Source organism: Diabrotica virgifera, chromosome 5 (genome assembly GCF_917563875.1).
Source record: "Diabrotica virgifera virgifera chromosome 5, PGI_DIABVI_V3a".
NCBI lineage: Eukaryota > Metazoa > Arthropoda > Insecta > Coleoptera > Chrysomelidae > Diabrotica > Diabrotica virgifera.
The window spans coordinates 246,029,925-246,055,323 of NC_065447.1; the positions used below are offsets into that span (position 1 = coordinate 246,029,925).

Sequence of the window (25,399 nt, forward strand, 5' to 3'; positions counted from 1 at the left end):
TACATATAAAAATATAAAATAAAATATTGGAATAATTAAATAAATATTTATATAATAAATAATTAAAAATTAATATCAAATATAAAATAAAATAAAATAAATCAAAAATCAAAAAAAAATATTAATCAAACAAAAAAAAATTAAACTAAAAACCTGAAATTTTAAAACTCAATGGTCTGAGGCTCACCGAAATACCATTGAGAATACCATAAAGTCGATTAGACCTGCACTTAAAATTATTCGTGACTATTTTTAGATGAATAGTGCTGGCATTTCTCATCTGAGAATGAGAAATGGGAGCACTTTTATAAAAATTATATGTTCAAAAAAAAAGTAATAATTTACCTTTTGTTTATTAGTTTTTGTTTAGTTGTTATTATTTGTTCATTAGAATTGTTTATTAGAATTGTTTACAATTTTTAGTTTTCATAATTAGTAGTAGATTAGGGCTATTGTTAATTAGTCAAATAGAAAAAATTCTTAAAGTAATAATATTGTAATAAACTACTGTAATCCCATCAGGAAACGACCTGGATTAGTCACAAGAGGCCAGGTCAATTGTATAGTACTATAAATAAATAAATAAATAAATAAAACTCCTTTTATATTATTCTGGAGATATTTTTAAGATTTTGCTTTTTGAATTGTTCGAATAGCTATTTTCTTGTAAGAGCTGTACAATTTTTTGTAAATAAAAACACTGATTGACTCATAAAAATAAATATCTTAAATAGAGGTTGGATTGATAAGATTAGAGTGGCCCGCATGCAGCCCAGATCTCAATCCTATTAAGCGTGTATGGGATGAATTAAAAATGTCTGTCTCCTAGGCCTCCAGAAAATTTGGTACAGTTATGGCCCTGGTAGAGGAATATCGGACTATTCCCCAAGCAAGGATAACACATCTTATTAATTCGATGCCAAACCCATTGCGAGTAGTCGCTGCTGCGAGAGGTGGACATACCCGCTATTGAATTGTTTTGGTTTGTTGTTAATTTTGTTTTGTGTTGTTAATTTTAGTGCGTTTGATATTTTTAATTAAGTAAAAGTTCAAAGCAGTGTTTTTATTTACAGCTTTTAAAAGAAAAGAGATATTCGGATAATTCAAAAAACAAAATCTTGGGGGTACCTCCAGGATAATACAAAAATAATATGTAACAAAATCAGCCTTCCAATTTTTCCACAGAATTTTTTAAAGTTAGGAGGAAATACAACACTTTCATTCACCCCCGTATAATGTCGTCTAAGCAAACAATTGTTGTTACCGAAATAATAACAAACGACATGAAAACATGTATTACCTACAAACTGATGCAAGAATCTTGAAAATCGGAATACAAATAATAAAGTTATACATTTAGTTTTAATGTGATGTGCCTAAAAAACATGTGGTTTCTGAAATAACTTTCTATCCCGGTACCACCCGCTCCACTCCCCAAGTACCAGCAACTCGCCCTTTTAAGCTCAGTGTCAAGTGTGCTTCAATACGAGGTGGTTGCAACACGCTTGTTGCTCCCTCAAAAATTCCACCAACGAATTTTACGCCTCTCAAAAGTGTAAGATAAGGACGGTCAACCTCCCTCCTGCGTCCCCGCTGTTTGACTCAACCGTTCCATGGTGCTTCAGTAAAGTCCAGAAGAGCAATCAATCACAACAAGTCTTCTTCTTTACGTGCCATCTCCGCGACGAAGGTTGGCAATCATCATTGTTATTCTCACTTTTGACGCTACAGCCCGAAAGAGTTCAGTTGAGCTGCATCCAAACCATTCTCTGAGATTTCTCAGCCAGGACATTTTTCTCCTAGCTATGCTGCGCCTTCCTTCAACGGCGGATCCAGCAACCTTGCAAGGAGGGGGCAATGAAATAAAAAATTTCTCCTCACTCGCGTACTCAGGATTCTTTTTCGGTATGGGCTGTTACTTTATTTTTCTTCATGTACCATGACCTCTCAGAACGTTGGTTACTATCATAGCTATCTTAATTTTATTCACTGCCACCCTAAATCAACCACGAAGTGCTTTTTCGTCCTGGGCTGCGTCTGCCTTCTATTTTCACTTGCATAATATTTTGTAGCAACCTATATTTGAAACTTCTCATTACATGTCCAAAATACTCCACTTTTCTCTTCTTGATGCCTTCTATAATCTCAGTAGTCTTGCTGAGACGTTCTAGTATTGTGGAGTTTCGAATCTTCTTCACCCAAGATACTTTTAAAATTCTTCTATAGAACCACATTTCGAAAGCCTCAAGGCGATTTAGGTAAGTAGATCGATTTTATTCACAGTCCAAGACTCGACACCACACAATAAGACCGAGAACACGTACTTTGGAGAAGGAATTCTGTTTTATGTTTCATTCCGTTATTCAGTTGTCAACAGGACACAAAACTCACTATTTATTTTCAATCGTAATTACCTCTTTCTTTAAAAAAGGCGACACCAGGCAAAGTCTCAAGGAGGGGCAATTGACCCCATTGACCCCCCCTTGGATCCGCGCCTGCCTTCCTTGAATCTTTCCCTGCATAATCAATTTTAGGAGTTCATATCTGTCACCACGTGTTATACAATCACAAGTATAGTGCCCTCTGTGTACCAAAGTGTTAGAAGCTCGCTTCGTTTTGCTGGTACAACCCTTGTATCAGTAAAACCCACCGTTACCACATCGCCTCCGCAGCCTGGATCGTAGCGTAGTGTGAATTTGGACAGACAATACAGTGCACATACACAGACATCGCGAATGACTTCTCTTTGTAAGTACTTTGTTATAGTAGTTTTGTTTCTCTCGATCAACACTAGTGTTCCATCTACACATTTTATTTATGTATGTTTTGTTCTCTATCTAATAATGTTTATCTGAAGCTATTTCCTTGTGTCATCTTTATAATTAACTATTTTGATGGGAAATAAGTCACAATTAAATTGAAAAAAATAATTGTATTAACGTTTCGACGCCCAAATCGGGGGTCGTTGTCAAAATACAAAATACATACTATTAAATTAAACAAAAATGTTGTTGCTTAGTAAAAAATTCTTCTAATAATTTATTTAATCTGACTCATTTATATCGGCAATTCAGACATATATAAGTAGAAGACTTTAAAATGATATTGCCAATATTTATGAGTTGCGTTCCTCGGACGACTTTACTGAAAGATAGTTCATTCGATTACATGAAATCAACCCCAACTCAAGAATATGCGCCACAAAAAAAAAATCATAGCATGTGATCTGGCTTTAAAAAGACAACCAAATACAACGATGACAGTAAAATTCTCGCGTTAGAGATTCCATAGTAAATCACGAGGGAAAACCTTCCTACTATCCCGACATCGGAAGTATTTGTTCTTACATTTAATATACTCTCAAAACTAATACCAAATTTTGACTTTAATATAAATATATATGTTGATTAAATTATAAATAATATTAATAATACATAGATATATAAGTAATACTAAAATATAAAATATGTACTAACTCGATATGTTATTGACTTACTAATCGTGGTATTTTCTTTTTATTGACTTCCTCTTTCAGTATGGTTTGTTTGTGCTATATGTGTATGTGTCTTTCTTCAATAAATTGTTTTATTATCCTTCGTAAAATCTCCTTTAAATCATAGTGTGTAAACCCTCTCCCACTTTTATTACAGGTAAATAGGGTAAATACCCTCAGATTTTGTTTGTAACCAGCATCTTATGACAGATACAGTCGCTCTCTCTTTTTTTAGGACGTTCTTTATGAACGTCCTAGGTCCTAGTGTCATGTTCTGATAGTATTATTATCTTAATACTATCTCTTCGGGAATTATAACCAGAACAAACTAATAGAAAATCTAAATATCTACGCGAAAGATAATTCGCGAACAAATATAAAGCAATGTTTTATCCAGGAATTACGTCGTTTTTACAATATTATACATCCGCCAAATACCTTACAGATCCTCGGAAGTTTTTCGCACAAAAACCGTCTTTGTGCCGTAAATTCTCCTCCAACAAGGCTCGGTGACGTAAAACCTGCTAAAAAGCGTGTTTCAAACACTTAATCCTCACGTACAAAACTGGAATATCTTTTCAGGCGATGGGTTTCTGCAGATAGCTCCAAAAGTTCCCTAATTTATTTAAAAATAATACCTCCGCAGTTGGGACGACGCAAAACTTTAATACATCCTTTGAGGCTTTGACAGGGTGTTAATATTTGAATAGAGGTTGTCGCATTTGTGTGCGTGTATCTGTGGTGAATAGGCACAGTCATTTATTCAAATAAAATGAAAGGCGAATAATATTTGAAATTTTAGTAAATTGTGTATTAATCGTTGAACAACAGGAAAAACTGTAGTCTACACGTTCTTCTTCTTCTTCTTAAAGCCTCAATGGAAGTTGGCCAATACAGTTCCAAACTCTTCTCTATCTTCAGCTATTCTTATTTGCTGCTGCTGCTCATAATTTAGCCCTGTCTATTGTCGTATGTTTCTAAGCCACGATAGTATTTTTCTTCTTAATTCTCTTTCCCTCAATCTTTCCTTTCGCTATTAGGTGAGCCTATTGGTAGATACTTATTATTTCCCAGACTCCTTATCACCGTTGCTATTCAATTTGGCCTTAGAATATGTAATAAGTAAAATATCATAACAATTTCCCAGTATGTGGCATAGATATGATGTTTATCTAACTTCCACTGTGTTGAAAAGTTCTCGTTCCCTACCTATTCTATGTAGCACTTCTTCGTTTGAGTTATGCGCGATGTCTATGAAATCTTTAGCATTTTGCTGTGTTGAAAAGTTCTCGTTCTCTACTTATTCTATGTAGCATTTCTTCGTTTGAGTATGCGATGTTCATGAAAATTGAGGATTCTCGGCAGGATGCACATTTCAAAGGCATCCAATTTATTTAGGGCTGATATTTTAAGGGTCCATGTCTCAACTGCATAGAGAAGAGTCCACCAGACGTAGCATTTTGATAAATGTAGTCGAATTTCGTGTTTTATTCGAGAATCACGTCCCAGACTTGTTGCTAAACAACAATGTCTTTGTCTAATATTAGTTTAAATTTGTATCACACGGTATATTAGTTTTAAGATATATACCGGGTGATCAGTTAAGGGTAGCGAGCGGCCATATCTCATAAGATATTGGTCGTATAGAATTGAGAAAAAAAAATCATGATAAAAGTCGCCAAGAGAAATTGCTGGAAATTATTTTAGAGTTTGTCAAACGTCCGCTAGAGGGCGTAACAACCAACACATAGTAGAAAAATGCGATTTTCATAGAATTTTGTCTAATGAAAGTTTATCGATGATATCATTTTCATATTAACAGACCATTTCCCTACATTTTTTGTCTAAAACGTTTTGTTCTATCTATCAAAATAAAGCGGTGGGAGAAGTTCAATTGTTTTTTTTAAACAAACCAAGATTTCTTCCGTTTCTTTTGACCGATTTTAGCAAACTTAGGCTCATATAAAAGAGCATAATTTGCACTACAAAACGCTTATTTGGTTTTTAATTTTTGACGTTTGCTGTCGCCGCTAGATGGCGTTAACTGAAATGGTAGCAAATTTTTGAGCTTTTTTCAAAAAAAAACAAATGTAATGATATATTAATTTTTATATATTTTAAAAGAGGATAAATTTCTCTATAATTTAATGAAAATAATTTATTTTCTACCTTTTTTTGAACCGTTGATATTGACCAAAATATAATTTTATTACATTAAAAAATGTCACGCCACTGTTTTTTATCAAAATAAAAATCAGTTTCATAATCTCTTATGAGTTGCTAACAAAAAGAACCTCTTGACTTTTTTTCGTTAGACAAACGGTTTTGGATTGAAAAAATAAGATATGTTTACATGGGGCGCCCATATCTCGAAACATACTAATTTACATATTTGGAAAAAAATCTTAATAAAACTGTCCAACAACAGCAAGAGCAGTAACACTAAAAACAAGAACACAGAACTTTAAAAATAAACGTTAAAACTAAATTAATAATTTTGTCGTAAATGTTCAAAATCTTGTCCGTTATTTTGAATGCACTGGTCCAATCTCTTCTGGGTGGAGTTGACAGCTGCCTCAATTTCCGAGGGGATAACGCAGTGCATACTGCCTAGAAGCAATCGCCGCATTTACAAAACATTGAAAATAAATTCTCAACATATCAAAGGCTTCTTCATTCGTAAAAGGCATGATTTGTTGTAAAAATACTTTTTACATAACATTAAATTAGATGTCAATGGCAGGAACTGTCAAAATAAATATCAGCGTGATTGACAATTTGGTGTTTTCTTTCATTTTATTTTCAGTTTCGTAGATCATGGCCTGCTTCGCTTAAATGCGATGTTAGTTAAGTTTGATTTTTAATTTAATTTATGAAATAATAATAATTATTATTAATAAATTATGAACTAATGCATTCTCTCGCTAATTAAATAATTATTAATGATAAAAATAATAGGTAATAATTTTATTATTGTGAGATGTAATATTTAAAAATAATTTTGAACCTTATAATTATCAGTATGTAAACCTATTTTATTTTTTCAATCCAAAACCGTTTGTCTAACGAAAAAAAGTCAAGAGGTTCTTTTTGTTAGCAACTAATAAGAGATTACAAAACTGATTTTTATTTTGATAAAAAACAGTGGCGTGCCATTTTTTAATGTAATAAAATTATATTTTGGTCAATATCAACGGTTCAAAAAAAGGTAGATAATAAATTATTTTCATTAAATTATAGAGAAATTTATCCTCTTTTAAAATATATAAAAATTAATATATCATTACATTTGTTTTTTTTTGAAAAAAACTCAAAAATTTGCTACCATTTCAGTTAACGCCATCTAGCGGCGACAGAAAACGTCAAAAATTAAAAACCAAATAAGAGTTTTGTAGTGCAAATTATGCTCTTTCATATGAGCCTAAGTTTTCTAAAATCGGTCAAAAGAAACGGAAGAAATCTTGGTTTGTTTAAAAAAACAATTGAACTTCCCCCACCGCTTTATTTTAATAGATAGAACAAAACGTTTTAGACAAAAAATGTAGGGAAATGGTCTGTTAATATGAAAATGATATCATCGATAAACTTTCATTGGACAAAATTCTATAAAAATCCCATTTTTCTACTTTGTGTTGGTTGTTACGCCCTCTAGCGGACGAAAATAATTTCCAGCAATTTCTCTTGGCGACTTTTACCATGATTTTTTTTTCTCAATTCTATACGACCAATATCTTATGAGATATGGCCGCTCGCTACCCTTAACTGATCACCCGGTACTTATAAATTTTTTTCCTAAAATTCAATAATCTATACATACAGATGCCGGTAACTGCTTGCAAACTAACTTTCCAAATATAATCCTAATGCGTTCTTAAGAATTATAACAATGACAGTATTTAGAAATTCTTATATATCAGTTTTTGTTATCCAAAATTCCCAAGCAGCCCGATTCACAAGAAAGAAGGCTGACGTAAATTTTAACCAAAAAAGGAAAATCTGAAGGTCAAGGAAGACCTTTGCGAGGAAATGGGGATGGGGCTGCTCCTGTGTTCGGACAAGACCAAGACAGTACAGTTGAAAGAGCCAGACGGAACAGTCATACAGTTGGAGTGAGCTCAACGCTCTCGGTTCCGCGCAAACCGGACTCTTAATAAGTGTTGAGTAACTAGTATCAATTTTTTTATGTTTTTGTGCTCATAGTGCGTTTATTGAGCTATCGCAAGCAAGCCATCGGCGTCCAAAATTTCGTTATTGTAATTGTTCTTTAGTAAATAGACTTAGTGAAAACCTTTTTTTTTTGTATATTTCATTTGTCCCAAAGCTTTTGGGGTGGTCCTTCGTATAAGTATATAAAAAGTTAAACCATTTCCCTAAGGAAAGACAATTCAGTTTCCCAAGGGGAAAACCACCGAACTATGACTGGTGCGCGAGACAAAGGCACCAGGACGAAAAGTGTAAGGACAACAACACCTGCATCTTCGCACAAGACATTTGATTATTTGGAAAGATTTTTGGCCTATCCTGTTCTCGATCTTCATAATCTCTATAGTCCTGGCTAGGATTTCTTTCTACTTCGAATAAATATTTTTCTTCTGTGATTAATGTCAGGTATTGTCCTTGTATGTATTCTTGTTCTACTCATTCCATATACAGTCGAAATCGCTTATTATAATACCGGTTATAGGAATATTCCGGTTTAAGGAATACAAATTTAAGGTCCCCAAATTTTACTACGCACTAATGATCGATTACTAGAATATCCCGGTTATAGGAATACTTTTGCTTGGCAAAGGTATTATTATAGGTAATTTTTGGTTGGTATAACCTGATCCTGAATGGCTAGTTATTATTATTAGCTATATTATTTTTATTATTATATTATTACTAATTTTTCACTAATTCCCATTTCACGTATAGTCCAGGGCGCATCTGTATTGAGATGGACGTTGAGAGGTGACTCAAATTTTTTTGCAGAAATTGCTTGAAAATGACTCAAATAATAATATGTGAGTTATTCTCCCACTCAAAAAGGTCCGGAACATTGTTTAAATAATCAAAATGTCAAAATATGAAGGAAAAATTCGACTTTTTTCTTTGTGTTTTGATTATAACTTTAAAAGTATTCATTTTCGAGAAAAATTGTACTGACATAAAAGTTGCGTAATTAAATTTTCTACAATATATAATTGGTTAAATATTATAAAAATAGTCACCCTTGTTGAAAAATAGCAATAACTGCGAAAAACCCATAAAAAAAAGAAGTATTCGCATTTTACGTTTTTCAACCATTTGTGCTAAACTTTACATTTTATATTTTTACCTTTATATTTTACACAGAAAAACTTTGTGATGTAGTAAAACAACACCGTAAATTGCATTAAGATGGGTTCAATAATTTTTGCAAAATAAATTATGCAATCCAGCTTTCGCAAAAAAAAACATTTTTTCAAAAAGTTGCAAGACTGAAAATAAAGCAGATAGCAAGTTAATTTTTTTTGCGTATAAAAGAGTACTGTACCTTTCATTTGCAATTTGCAAAACTAAAATCGATTAACTACCACGGAGTCGGGAATTTTTTTAAATAAACATTATTTTCGGTGCTACGCGCAAGTCAGCGGTGTTCGATTCATACAAGTTGATTTCCACCAAAATTTCTTCCAATCTTTATCTAATATATTATCTTCTTACTCTATATTTTGTTGTAGTTTAATATTTTAATTCCACAAAATCAAACTAATTTTATTATTGTTTGTGAAATATTGTTTAAACAATTTCGTATGTTTAAAAATAATAAACTTTTATTCTCAAGTTAAAATATATGAACAAAAAAGTTTTTGCTAAAAAAAGTGTTATTTCAAAGGACAGAGTATGTGTTTTTATTTTACAATAAACAAATTTATTTATTTATATCGAAATGTACTAAAAATTAAAATGTATCAATAATTATCAAAGGTCATTGGACTGCCCAATCAGAGCAAAATATCCGCTGTCCTGCGCGTAGCACCAAATTAATGTTTATTTAAAAAATTTCTGACGCCGTGGTAGTTAACCGATTTTAATTTTGAAAATTGAAAATAAAAGGTACAGTATTCTTTTATGCAAAAGAAAATTTAACTTGCTGTCTGCTTTATTTTCAGTTCTGTAACATTTTGAAAAAACGATTTTTTTTGCAAAAGCTGGATTGCAAAATTTATTTTGCAAAATCTATTGATCCGATCTTAATGAAATTAACAGTGTTATTTTATTATATCATAAAGTTTTTCTGTGTAAAATATGAAGGTCCTAATTGTAGCATAAATGGTTGAAAAACGTAAAATTCGGATACTTGTTATTTAATGTTTTTTTCGCAATTATTGCTATTTTGCAACAAGGGTGACTATTTTTAAAATTTTTAACCAGCTCTGTATTGTAGAAAATTTAATTATGCAACTTTTATGTTTGTACAAGTTTTCTCGGAAATGAACACTTTTAAAGTTATAATCAAAAAAACGAAGAAAAAAATCGAATTTTTCCTTCATTTTTTGACATTTTGATGATTTAAACAATGTTCCGGACCTTTTTGAGTGGGAGGATAACTCAAATATTATTTGAGTTATTTTCAAACAATTTCTGCAAAAAAATTTGAGTCACCTCTCAACGTGCAAATGTACTAATACTTTTACAGATGCGCCCTGGTCTAGTAGTGCCTTGTACTTTTGAGAGTAATAAATAAATTAATAATGGTTTCTTGTACAAAATGGCCCGCAAAAAACCAATATGATTTTGATATATGTCTATTAAGTGGAACACGATGTTAGTATCTCTCACTAATTTTGTTATACTAACTATAAATTGTTTCCTTTTAAAGTAGAAATTGATATTGTTAGTATTTTGACGAAAATTTCCTGGCACGATTTTATAGAAGAGTAAATATACATTGCATCTTCTATAAATGGCTCACTTTATTAAAAATACATCAACCATAATAATCCAAAATCCTATTCTCGTAGTCCTTCCACGTTTTCAAAACATTCTGCACCTATTTATAACTGAAAATCCCTCAGCATAGATCAACTCTTTATTTATTCACTGGCGTGGTGTAATATTAAAGAATCCTCCAACGAAACTAGCGACAGAAGCTCAACGTGTACTAAAAAATCTCGCATTCATCAATTTATTGGGAAAAGTGATGAGGTTTTAATCTGGCATATTTCCAACTGAGCTTAGAGCTTTTGGTTTTGTCGATAATGTGGGTGATGCATGCATACTCGTATACATACATTAAAATTTTTTAATCTGTAAGCGTACGTAGATCTAATTGTTTATTAATTGTTATTAAAATTAATAAACAATATTCTACAAATAATTAATACTACAATTAAGACAGATATCCCAATGTTACACAAACTTATGTATAACCTATTTAAACAAATCTTACGGCTCTTGCTTAAAGAATTCTGTTGCGACATTTTGACCCCTTTTTCAGTGGCCCAAACATGTGAAAATCACAAGGCGTTAAATCAGGACTATAGGGTGGATGATCTAATATTAATTATTTCTTTCCTTTAAATTTTTTAAAATTTTATTGTCGCACTTACCTAGAACGAATCTTTTTTATGGGAAACCTGCAACAAAAAAAAAACTTGTTAATAAACTATTGATAGAGATATTTACAGATAGAAACTATACAACTTCATGTTAAAAAATCAAAAACTGTATTTTATTTCTTTAACCAGAAAAGTGTGGTGAACTTAATACTAAATGTGTTAACTCTAATATAAATACTCACTCCCTCTGAAATATAGATATCTACCTAACAAAAATTGAATTTATTGTACCAATCTAATAAAATAACCGATGTATAACAGTGCAGTCACTATCTGTATCATTGGGTGCTAATTATTCAACAATAAAATGGTACTTTAGTCATCATCATCAGCCCATAATCGTCCACGGCTGAACATAGGCCTCCTCGAAAAACTTCCATTCAGATCTATCTGGCGTTGCTGCAATCCAGCTGGTGCAAATCCTCTTTATGTCGTCAGTCCATCTTGTAGGTGGTCTTCCCGGGTTTCGTCTATCCGCTCTCGGTCTCCACTCCAACATTTTTTGGTCTACCTATCATTCTAACGACGTGTCCTGCCCACTTCCATTTAATTTTGGTTATGTGTTTTATAATGTTTTCTACTCTACTTCTTCCACGAATTTCTTCGTTTCTTACCCTATTTCTCAACGTTATGCCCAACAATGATCTTTCCATTCTACGTTGCGTCACTTATAGTTTTCGTGCATATATCCTTGTTAGAGTAAGTGTCTCTACGTCATATGTAAGAACAGCCAGGACACATTGATTAAAGGCTCTTCTGTTTAAGCTGATAGGTACCTACCGACCTATCAACGTTAGTCATAAAAATATAAAAAGACAATTGAGATAACAACTTTGTTGTTGAGGCTACGGCTAGCTTTGTGTCTCAGGTGTATGTATACTCCGTCTAATTTACTTACCGTTGCACGTCATCCGCGTCATAGCCCGTGACGTCACATGATACCAACACGAAATATTTAGGCGGTAGGTGTGTTCTTTTTTAGAATCAATTTGCCGAATACCCTGGAATTACAGCCACTAGACATATTTTATTATATACGCGTAGAAATAATATTTGAAGATTTCTATTAATGTTAACTTAAAGAAATACACAATTATATGTTTCATTTAATTTATATAAATGGATTATAAAGCGTTTTTATGAAGCACATTTGTTCGAAACACACTGTAACTGTAATCGAACGAAGGTGACATTTTGGCATAAATTGGTAACATTTATTTGACAGTTGCGGTGATGACACTTCATATTTGTTTTTATTTTTTACTATAAGTATTTGTTTTATTATATTTACTGTTTTTATTATTTACTTTAACATAAGATTATTTTTTAATTCTTGTTTTCGTTCTATTTATTTACATTCGATATTAATTTGTTTTGTTGTATAATCCACGTTTGCAATAATTATGTGATCTATTTGATTTAAAATGGATTCAGGATTTTTTTATACTTTGGCAACTATGTCAACTTAGATCTCTGACATAGATAATGACGTGCAACGGTAAGTATATTAGACGGACTGTACGCCATTAATAGAAAGCAAATCTTGTCTAAAGCTTTACAAAAATTAAAATCTCAAAATGGTACTTATGCAGTCGTTACTGTGCCCTTGTCACTTCTGAATGTAAGCTGAAGCCGTAGCAATTTTGATGTTTTAATGTAGATGTTGGCTTCATCATGATAGCAGCTATGGTATTGGATTGTAGCTTGCTACAGGTGAGGTGCACTGAGTGGTTTCGTTATCCCACCAAAAAGGGGAACAAGACGGATTCAAATATAGAACAAAAACCCAAGATTCATCGGTTTATGAGCTAAATCTCCACTTTAAATACAGAAAAGCTGCAGAATAAACATTATTACTTTCATCACTTCGAAGCGAAACTGATATGACAGAAATCGGAGTTGTCAATACAAAGAATTTTAAATGACTTAATGTAAATAGCAGAAATAATATCCAGAAACTCTACCGACAAACGAAGACACGAGATTCTTCAGATAATTTTAAGATAATTTAACCCAATTCACTTGGTCCGAAAATGCTTCCTAAGGGAGCTAGAGCTCTTTGAAGATGGCGTCTTGGTAATTAGTTTTTCTTAAATACCTCCAGAACGCTTCTATTTAGAAAAACAAAAATTAGTACGCCTATTTATCTTCAAGATATAAATCTAATCCGTTCATTGCAAATTTCTAGTGCCGATCATAAGCGTCCGTTTTGGGTAGGGCAACGGTTATTTTATCGCATGACTTTTTATCTTTAACTTTTATACATTTCTGACACTGTTTTATTAAATTGTGAAGTATTCTAGTACTAAAAGGTACTCTTACTTTAAATGTGTAGGACACACCGTTTTCTAGAAAAATCGATTTGAAAATTTTTCGCTTTTTGAATTAAAAAAAAATTTCAAAAAAAAAACTGTTTAGAAAGACGAAAACTGGTACATTTATTTATATTCCAGAGATAAATCGATTTCATTAATTGCGAATTTCTAGTACTGGTCATAGGCGTCCGTTTTGGGTAAGGCAACAGTTAATTTATAGCATAACTTTTTTTTTCTTGAATTTTTGAGCATTTTTGACACTAGATTATTAAATTATGAGGTATTCGAGTACTAAAAGTTACTCTTACTTTATGTTGGAAAATATGTACCAATGATATGGAAGATGGCGGAAGTCATTATGATTCTTAAACCAGGAAAACCAGCACATGAGGTTTCGTCATACAGACCGATATCTCTGCTTCCTGTAATATCGAAGCTGTTTGAGAAACTGCTCCTTAAGCGAATAAAACCAATTATTGAAGCAAGGAATTTGATACCGACACATCAATTCGGATTTAGAAATAAGCATTCAACAATTGACCAGGTGCACAGAATCACAAATATTATCGAAAGATCCCTAGAAGAAAAGAAAGTCTGTTCAACTGTATTTCTTGATGCTGCACAGGCTTTTGATAAAGTCTGGCATGAAGGTTTAACATACAAACTAAAATGTTTTTTACCTATACAGTACTCAAAACTTTTACAGTCATACATAAAAGGACGACATTTTAGAATTAAGCAAGAAGACTGTTTTTCAGACTTAAAAGAAATTAGAGCAGGTGTTCCACAAGGCAGTGTGTTGGGTCCGGTCCTATACCTACTATACACGTGTGATATACCTGTACTGGAAAACAACACAGTTGCCACCTTTGCTGATGATACAGCTATTCAAGCAGTAGGGACGACAAGTGAAGAGGCGACCAACAAGGTCCAAATAGCAGTTAACCAAATCTATAAGTGGACACAAAAATGGAGAATCAGGCTAAATGAAGCTAAATCTGTCCATGTTAATTTCACCAACAAAAAAATACAATATATACCAGTTATAATCAGCAATATCCAAGTACCATATGCAGATACTGCTAAGTATTTGGGTATAACATTAGATGCAAAACTACGCTGGAAGGTGCACGTTAAGAAAAAAAGGGAAGAACTAAATATAAGATATAAAAAAATGTATTGGCTAATTGGAAGAAACTCCACACTGTCGATGCATAATAAGTTACTAATTTACAAACAAATATTGAGACCTGTATGGACTTATGGATGCCCACTATGGGGGTGTACTAGACCAAGTAATATAACAGTAATACAAAGATTCCAGAACAAAATACTAAGAAATATTGTAGATGCTCCTTGGTATGTTACAAACAGTGATCTCCATAAGGACCTAGGAATGGAAACTGTGGAAATAATCATCAAGAAGATGGCAGGAAGTCACGAGCAACGACTTCACATGCACGAGAATATTGAGGCAATCCAGCTCCTCGATACTACTGGGCAAGTTAGAAGACTGAAGAGGACAAAACCTTATGAACTAGTTTAAGTGATAGGTGATAGTGAAAAGCAGAGCATAGTGCTTGTGCGCGTTAGTGTGTATGCTAGAATAGTGCACTATCTTGTTAGGTTAGATTAAGAGACGCTATAGGGCAAGCTCTTAATTTTAAGGAACAGTAATAATTTAGGTTAGATTAAAATTGCTCATTGGTCAAGTATGACCAGATTGTAATTGTAATAATCATCATCGTAGTGATGATTATGGTAAAAAAAAAAAAAAAAAAAAAACTTTATGTTGGTAAAATACTTCGTTTTTTGTTGAAAAGTTCTTTCAATTTTTTTTCAAATTCCAAAAACGAAAAACTTTTAAATCGATTTTTCTAGAAAACGGTGTGTCCTACCGACTTAAAGCCAGAGTACCTTTTAGTACTAGAATACCTCACAATTTAATAATCCGGTGTCAAAAATGCACAAAAGTAAAGGACAAAAAAGTTATGCGATAAAATACCCGTTGCTCTACCCAAAACGGACGCCTATGACCGGTACTAGAAATTTGCATTGGATGGAATCGATTCATCTCTAAAAAGTAAATAAGCATACCAATTTTCGTTTTTCTAAATAGAAGCGTTCTGGAGGTATTTAAGAAAAACTAATTTCATGACGCCATCTTCAAAGAGCTATAGCTCCCTTAAGAAGCATTTTCGGACTAGGTGAATTGGGTTAAATTGTCTTAAAATTATCTGAGGAATCTCCTGTCTTCGTTTGTCGGTAGCGTTTCTGGACACCCTGTATAATGTACGGGGTATGAATCTAGCAACTACCGTACCATCACCTTGCTGAGCACAACTGCTAAACTTTTAACAAAAATACTTGCCAATAAAATAAATGAAGAATACACAATTAGTGAGGAAAAACAAGGTTTTCGAAAAAAAATAGGTCGACAATAGACGTCATATTCATAGCCAGACAAATTGCTGAGAAAGCACTGGAATATAATAAACCTGCATTTATGTGCTTTATAGATCTGACTAAGGCCTTCGATTGTATAAGATTGAAAGATGTGCTAAGATTGCTAAAGGAGAAAAATCAGCCCAACAAGATGATAAGGATAATTAAAGACATTAATACGAAGAACAAAACCAGAATAAACGTCGAGAATGAACTAACATCGGAAGTAGAAATCAACTCGGGAATCAGACAAAAAGATAGCTTGAGCCCATATTGCTTTTTAATTTAGTAATTGACAAAATCATAGAAACCATTAAAGGTACTGGAAAAGGATATAAGATGGCAGAAAAACAAAATAAAAATCATTTGTTATGGTGACGCCGCAATCTTTCTCCGATAACGAGGATAACCTACAACGAATGGCACAAACTTTCAACTGGCGAATGGCGAAGAACTACAACATGAAAATATCAACAGCTAAGACAAAATCCGTGGTAGTCTCAAGAGAACCCTTAAGATGCAAATTAGTAATTAACAACGAACTGATTGAACAAGTCTCGAGATTCCAATATCTGGGAGTCGAAATATGTAGTTATGGAGATGTTAAAGAGAGCGTCCGAAAGCGAGCAAATAAAGCCAATTACGTGTCAGGATGTCTGAGGGATGTCAAACAAAGATATGAGGCTGGAAGGGAAAGTACGCATATACAAATCATGTGTGTAAGACCGATCATGACGAACGCGATAGAAACGAGATGTGACACAGCAGAAACCAAGAGTATACTGAGAACATCACAAATGAGAACGTTGAGGTCAATAACAGGGAAAACACTGAGAGACAGAATACCGAACTACAGAATAAGAGATCTCTGTAGCATACAAGATACAGTACGGTGGGGAAGACAGAGACGACGAGAGTGGAATCAGCATGTGACGAGAATGGACAGCGAGAGAATAGCCCGTATAACCAGGGATTCGAAGCTAACAGGCAAGAGAGCAATAGGAAGGCCCTTTAAAAGGTGGCGAGGTAGCTGGCAGTCAACATCACAGCTACGAATACAAGCTCAAAATCGGTTAAGAACAGGCCAAGAGGCCTAATACAAGAAGAAGAAAAAGAAGAAGAAGGTATCAATACAAGAGTAAATGGAAATAGAACTGACATAAATTAAAATTAAAGAATAAAGATTAAAGAGGAAATTTAGGTCATAGAAAAGTTGAGTGGTAACTATTTTTAGAAGGAAAATGGTACAATAAAACAAAGAGTCAACAAATGTATAAAGTCGACAGAAATTGGAATAAAATAATTATTTAAAGAAAAATAATAAACATGTGTGTTTTATAACGTTACAGTATATCACGATGAGTTTAAAAAAGTTAATTAATTTTGCAGTTAGCGAATTTTATAATCCTCAATGATCTAGAACAGCGATTCTCAATCTGTGGTACATGTACCACTGGTGGTACAATTCATTACTTGCGGTGGTACACAAAACAGAAATTTTTTTTAAAATAGTAGTACTTAGTAAGTCTTCAGAATACACTCTAAAAATACAGGGTGTAACAAAAATACAGGTCATAAATTAAGTCACATATTCTGGAACCAAAAATAGTTCGATTGAACCTAACTTACCCTAGTACAAATATGCCCACAGAAAAAGTTACAGCCCTTTGAAATTACAAAATAAAAATCGATTTTTTCCAATATGTATATCGAAAACTATTTGAGTTTTCTTATTGAAAACGGACATGTGGCATTATTATGACAGGAAAATCTTAAAAAAAAATTCTGCACCTCATAAAAATTGTATGGGGGTTTTGTTCCTTTAAACCCCCCAAACTTTTGTGTACGTTCCAATTAAATTATCATTGTGGCACCATTAGTTAAACACAATGTTTTTAAAACTTTTTTGTCTCTTAGTGATTTTTCTAACTAGTTTTTATCGAAATATTTTGAATATTTGTCAAATCCACCACATATTGGTATACTGTTAAGTACGATTATAGAGACCCTATAATAATATGAAAATTTATTTATAAATTACAGATTTTTATAAGTATATTTTGAACCATATTAAAAAAGAAGCCACATCTCGATATAAGGTGCCTTATCGGAAAAATACTAACGAGACAAAAAAGTTTTAAAGACACTGTTTTCAACTAATGGTACCGCAATAATAGTTTAATTGGAACGTACACAAACATTTGGGGGGTGTAAAGGCACAAATTCTCCATAAAATTGTTATGTTAACATATTAAAAAAGAAGCCGCATCTCGATTAAAACTGTTATATCTAAAAAATAATAAGAGGCAAAAAAGTTTCAAAAACATTGTATTTAACTAACGGTACCACAATAATAATTTAATTGGAACGTACATAAAAGTTTGGGGGGGTTTAAAGGAATAAAACCCCCATAAATTTTTTATGGGGTGCACAAATTTCACTATAATTTATTTTTAAGATGTTCCTGCCGTAGTCATGCCACATGTCCATTTTGATTAAAAAATCTCCAATAGTTCGATATATCGGAAAAATCGATTTTCATTTTGTAACTTCAAAGGGCTGTAACTTTTTTTTGTGTGCATATTTGTACTAGGGTAAGTTAGGTTCAATCGAACTATTTTTGGTTCCAGAATATGTGATTTAATTTATGACCTGTATTTTTGTTACACCCTGTATATGTGGTACCAAAAATAATAAAAATAACTGTAGGTGGTACATGACTCAAAAAGTTTAAGAACCGCTGATCTAGAAATATTAAATTATATTCAATTCGTCATTACTGTAGTTGACTTTATGAAAAGCCGCACTTTTGGTCTTACTACAGACTCCTCTACAAATATAATCAATGATCTATAAATAGTACGGCGACCTATAAATAGGACACTGGCCTAAAGCGGATTATAAGTATGTAAAGGTAAAGCTAATAAAAACCGTGTATAGTAAATTACGTACAAATCGTTATTACTCTAGTTGACTTTGTCAAAAACCGTACTTTATATTTGCGTCAGATTCTTCTATCAATAGAATCAGTGGTCTATAAATAGGACACTGCGGAATAAGTGTGTAATAAAAAAAGCCTTGTATAGTAAGGGCTTGTTTATATGCAGGCGGTTAGCCAACGTCGACGTCGCGGTTTACCTGAAAAACCCAACCGCCGCGGTTCAAGTTACCATAGGAACAAATGCAACCGCTCATCATCGTACATATGCAACCGCGATGATTTTTTCGCGGTTTACCAACGTTTAAACAGGTTAATCGCGACGTTTACGTTGGCAAACCGTCCTATTTAAACAAGGCCTAAATTATGTAGAAATCATCATTACTCCAGTTGACTTTATGAAAAACCACACTCTTGGTTTTGCGTCAGATTCCCCTACCAATATAATCTGGATTAGAACACCGAACCCGAGCCAATTCGGAAAACTAACAGCTGTTACGTTTGCCTAGAGGTATACAATAAAAGGGATAATAGCCTAGGCCTGTTATTATTAGCAGAACTTACAGATTTGTGCTTTCAACAATCTAATTGAAAGTTTATGTAACGAAAACTTCTTATTGTATTTTCGGGATCTATGGTTTGTTTCTTGCACTGGCGAAGCGTCCATGTAACCACTGTTACCATTGGTAACAGTTAAAAATCTTGCAAATAAATCTTTTATGACGATGAATAAATCCATTTACCAATAATTTTACCAATAGAAATATATTATTATATTATGTGTTAATAGTACTTAATTCTACTAGACACGCGAAAATATTGGCGAGTTTATGTGACTCAGTTGCACTTTATTATACTCTGTTACCAGTCTCATTTGTGGTTACAATGGTTATATCCTCGCTGTCGCTCGGGACCGGCTAGTGTCTTAAAATTTTGAAGGAGCGACGGCGTAAGCCCGTAAGCGCGCTGCGTATATCAGTAACCCTGTTACCAGATTTAAATTTGGTTACAGTACCTATAAAAAGTGTGCGTGCAGTTAATCATGGATGAGTGTCGCTGCGTAATCGATCAACTACTTGAAAAGTAATTCTCCTTGTATAGTTTTGAAGAAAAAAATGAGATTATTGAAAATGAAAGACCTATTTTAAACAATTTAAAAAAGGAATCAGAAAAAGTAGTTCGATATTTTAAATTTAGTTGGTACAGTGAAAATCCTTGGTTATGTGGTTGCAAGAAAAATAGACTGTATTGTTGGCCATGTCTTCTGGTTTCTACAGAAAAATTGGTTGACCAGGTTTACGATTTAAATAGTTTTAGAGTTTTAAAAAGGAGACATGAAATTTCTCCGTTACCTACATGTAAGTGTATATAGTATTTTTACTACAAAAACGTTATTACGTAGGTCAAAATTTTTGACGTAAGAGAACTGTCAAAACATTAGAATGTGACTTTTCATTATTGCTATGTTTATTATCAATACGGCAATAATGAAAAGTCACATTCTAATGTTTTGACAGTTCTCTTACGTCAAAAATTTTGACCTACGTAATAACGTTTTTGTAGTAAAAATACTATACCCAATTTGATTCAGTTTGGCAAAACAAGAATCGAACGTTCTCTTAACCAAGCTTTTAAAGCAAATATTGCTAAACATAATGAGTTTGTTTAAAAAATAGATAGGTACTTATATCCTTAGCACACTTATAGTAGATACCGTATGTTTTTTGGCCAAACAAGAATTAGCGTTTCGTGGTCATTTTAAGGGCGACGACTCTGACAATTGTGGCAATTACAGGGAATTGTTAACATTAATTTCCAAAAAAGATTAAAAATTTTGCCAACATCTAGAAACATCAACTGTTTTTTCGAGAGTTTAAAGTGATATACAAAATGATATTATTGAAGCTATATATACATACATTTAGCCATATCTTCATTTTTTTAAATAAGATATTTTGCATCTGGTTTTGGTAACACTTTATAAAAAGTCACGCGTTACCACTGGTTTCTTGCGTTGTCTTTCTTTCGCGTTTTGGTTATAAAATCATGGCAGTTATAAGAAGCATGATAAAAGGGCCTGTAGAAAGTTTTTGATTTATCCTCTTTTTCTATGTTTGTACAATACACTGGCGAAGCGTCCATGTAACCACTGTTACCATTGGTAACAGTTAAAAATCTTGCAAATAAATATTTTATGTTTTATGATGATGAATAATTTCATTTATCTATATTTTTACCAATAGAAATATATTATTATATTATGTGTTAATAGTACCTAATTCAGTAAATAGCCAACTACTCGTAGACACACGAAAATATTGGCGAGTTTATGTGACTCAGTTGCACTTTATTATATTCTGTTACCAGTCTCATTTGTGAATGGTTATACTGCATACAATGAATGGTTATCTCGCTGTCGCTCGGTCGGCTCGGGACCGGCTAGTGTCTGAAAATTTTGAAGAAGCAACGGGCGTAAGCGCGCTGTGTATATCAGTAGGGCTGTTACCAGCTTTAAATTTGGTTACAGTACCTATAAAAAGTGTGCGTGCAGTTCACCATGGATGAGTGTCGCTGCGTAATGGATTAACTACTTGAAAAGTAATTCTGATTGAAGAAAAAAAATGAGATTATTGAAAATGAAAGACCTATTTTAAACAATTTAAAAAGGAATCAATAAAGGTAGTTCGATATTTTAAATTTAGTTGGTACAGTGAAAGTCCATGGTTATGTGGTTGTAAGTGAAATAGACTGTATTGTTGACCATGTCTTCTGGTTTCTACAGAAAAATGGGTGGACCAGGTTCACGATTTAAATAGTTTTAGAGTTTTAAAAAAGAGACATGAAATTTCTCCGTTACCTACATGTAAGATGTATACCCAATTTGTTTCAGTTTGGCAAAACAAGAATCGAAAGTTCTCTTAACCAAGCTTTTAAAGCAAATATTGCTAAACATAATGAGTTTGTTAAAGAATATAGATAGGTATATCCTTAGCACACTTATAATAGATACCGTATGTTCTTTGGCCAAACAAACATTAGCGTTTCGTGGTCATTTTGAGGGCGACGGCTCTGACATTCGAGGCAATTACAGGGAATTGTTAACATTAATTGCCAAAAAAGATCAAAAATTTTGCCAACACCTAGAAACATCAACTGTTTTTTCGAGAGTTTCAAGTGATATACAAAATGATATTATTGAAGCTATATATACATTTAGTCTTATCTTCATTTTTTAAATAAAATTTTTTGCGTCTGGTTTTGGTAACACTTTAGAAAAAGTCACGCGTCGCCACTGGTACAATATAAGCGTCTACACACACGATCGTACAGGGACTGCAGCTTCCTGCATTTCGATCGCCATCTATTTCTACCTCTCTAAGCCAAGCCGCACACCAAAGAAACATGAAACGAAAAACATGTTTCATGAAAAGAAAACACTGCTAAAAAAATCTCAAAGTCCGCCTACTAATGAAACGAGTGTGATTCATGCTCATGACACATTTTTATTTTCGGAGAGTCTCATAAATGGCCGGATATATATTTGTTTAGCAGTGGTTTATTTCCATGAAACGTAATTTACGTTTCATGTTTCTTTGGTGTGCGGCCGGGCTAGGTGTCTTTATCAATGACTCTGTCTTTCATGGTTTCCATAACATCTTGTATCCAAGACTTGGCTGATCTTCCTCGTTTCCTTCTATTACTTTGATTATATTCCATAGCGTTTTTTGGCCATCTGTTGTCGTCTCTTCGTTGCACGTGTCCATACCTTATTAGCTGTCTAGTTTCTATTATTTCCGAAGTTTTATGGACTCTTTCTGGTTTTCTTCTAATTTCAGTATACGGCATACGTTCTGCTCTTGATAAAAGACAAGCTCTTTTCAGATAGTCTATTTCAACCGTGTCAACTTTTTCTTTCTTTTTTCTGTCGTTTGCCAAAATTCTGCTCCATATCTAGAAGTGGGCTCTACAATTACTTTGTAAATTGTCGTTTTAGTTTTCAAAGTAGCTCTGCTGGACCAATGTTATCGAATTCAGAATCTGAACACTCTTTCTGCCTTGTTTCACACTGCTTTACTGCAGATAATACTTTCCAAATATTTGTATTCTTGGCACCTTTTCATTTGTCTAATTTCCAAATCCGGCCTTCGTCTTCACTGCCTATTCGCATATATTCTGTTTTTGACATATTCATAATCATCCTCCATGTTTAGTATTCATATTTGATCTTTCTAAGCATATTATCTGTATCTTCTTCACAGCTCGCAATTAGTACTTTTGAGCATATGCAAAGAACAGCGTTGTCAGATAATGGTTGTTAAGCTTCAACCCCATTCCCGCACATTTTTGTCTCACTTTTGCAGTGCTTTTTCTTCTTCTTGTAGTGCCTATCCGCTTCTGATGTTGGCGACCATCATGGCAATCTGTACTTTGCACACTGCTGCTCTAAAAAGACTTGTGGTTGTTGTGCTTCTTGGATGTATATTTTGAATAGGGTAGAGGAAAGACAGCATCCTTGTCTCAAATCTTTCGTTATTGTAATTACCCCTGAGAAAGTATTTTTTGTTTTTACCGTGCTTTGAGGACTTTTATAGATATTCAGTAGTGCTTTTAGATATGTTTTACTAAGGTTCATTTTCGTCAAGACACTAAATAAAAGTTTTAAAGGGACAGTATCATAAGCCTTCTCTAGATCTATAAATACCACATGCGTAGGGAGGTTTCGAGCTGTTTGTTTTTCAATTACTTGTTGAAGGGTAAATGTGTTGTCCACGCACAATCTTCCTGCTCTGAAGCCACTTTGTTCTTCCGTTTCTTTATACTCCTCTTCTATTCGTCTTTTTAATATACGACCTAACGTTCCAAGCGAGTTAGATTCGCTAATGGCTCGCAAATTGCCGCCCTCTTTTCTGTCTCCCTTTTTTTAATTGGGGTTATCGTGGACCAGATTCCAATGGTCTGGAATCGTTTGACCTTCAATTAAGCATTTATTAAAAATATTCACTAAGATTTCCAAAAGAGCATCCTGTCCATGTTTCACCAACTCGATGGGAATGTCTCCACGTCCATTTGTTTTTCCATTTTTTATTTGTTTCAACTCCTTTTTCAGTTCTTACTTGTATTTTTTTATTATTTGGGTATTCTGTACTATAATGGAATTATCGACCAATTTAGCCCTAAAAACTCACCCTGTATACATATAGTGTAATGCACAAAACCTTGGGAATAACAGATTCAAGTCAGTAACTGTATATTTATGTATACCTATGTGGTTAATCCATCTCTGTCCATGTTTCCATGTACAATAAAAGCGATAAATTGTTTGTTGGATAAAGGAATGAATAATTTGTCGTTTTGTAACACCTTGGCTCTTCGGTTATTGTATAAAACAACACTCAACAGCGTAAACAAACAGCGGTTACGTGCGTTTAGTGAAAATATTGTTAAACCGCCTTTTTCTTTTATTTAAGCGTTGAGTGGTGCGTGCGACGAGGAGTAAAATATTAATTATTTTCCTTAACTCTAAACAACAACCCTCGGCTATTTGCCGTTCTTCCATTCAGTGAATATATTTCAAATAAGCCCTTAGTTATTAATTCATACAAAGGTGGGAGGAAGGTGGGCAAATTTTTAAGCTCCTTCGTAAGCGAGAAAATACTACATTAGTTTATAGATTTCTGTTTTATAGATTTTATAGATAAAAAAAGAATGTGTGTGTACTTTGTACGCACGTAAGAAGTTATACTTTTATTATAATATAATTTCAACGAAATAAATATATCTACTTAACAGTTACAATACAAAAAATTAACAATAATTACCAAAAATGAACCAAAACTTAACAATGCCAAATATTAAAAAAAAAAAGAAAAAAATATGAATCGTCCGGGATTTGAACCCACAATCTCGCGATTTTTTGATCTCTGGTCCAATTCTCTACCAACAAGGCCATCAAGCCGCACGCTACTTACCTTTTAGATATACATAATTATACATCACGGTGACAAGTGAAATATAAAAATAGATGTTTTATTATTTTACGCCCAAGGAAGACAAATCCAAAGACACAAAATTATAATAAAAAACCTTTTAAACCACCTTTTTCAAATTGCGCAAGTTGTATTATTGATAAAAAAAAGGAGGAAACGTTTTACATCAAAAATTGTATGACATTCTCAGAGTATGGCAACAGCAGAAAATACCTAGAGAATGGAATGGAAGCGTTATAATACCCATACATAAGAAGGGAAATAAAGAGCAATTCAGAAACTACAGAGGCATATCGCTTATTAGTACAGCGTATAAGATTATATCAATTATCTTACTAAAGAGACTCACTCCGTATTCGGAAGATATTCTAGGCGACTACCAATGCGGCTTTCGAAGTGGAAGGTCAACAATGCTAGAAATGGGAATACCAAGAAAATTAGTGCAGCTCACTCAAATGTGCGTGGCAGACTCATATGCACAGGTAAAGATAGGAAACTGAACATCGATGCCATTTAGTATAACATCAGGGCTTAGACAAGGAGACCCTTTATCACCATTGCTATTCAATTTGGCTTTAGAATACGCAATAAGTAAAATATCGTCTAAACTAACAGGGGGATTCGCAAATCGAGGA

General features: G+C 33.2%; 1 protein-coding gene across 2 annotated transcripts in view; it reads right to left on the minus strand.

The window, feature by feature from the left end:
- The window catches only part of LOC126884758 (1-phosphatidylinositol 4,5-bisphosphate phosphodiesterase epsilon-1-like), an 890,827-nt gene that overhangs the window by 679,520 nt on the left and 185,908 nt on the right, over nt 1-25,399 (minus strand). For both annotated transcript variants that reach the window (XM_050650976.1, XM_050650975.1), the window contains exon 3: nt 11,071-11,097. The gene's annotated coding sequence lies outside the window, so the exon portion shown is untranslated. The remainder of the gene's footprint in view (nt 1-11,070; nt 11,098-25,399) is intronic.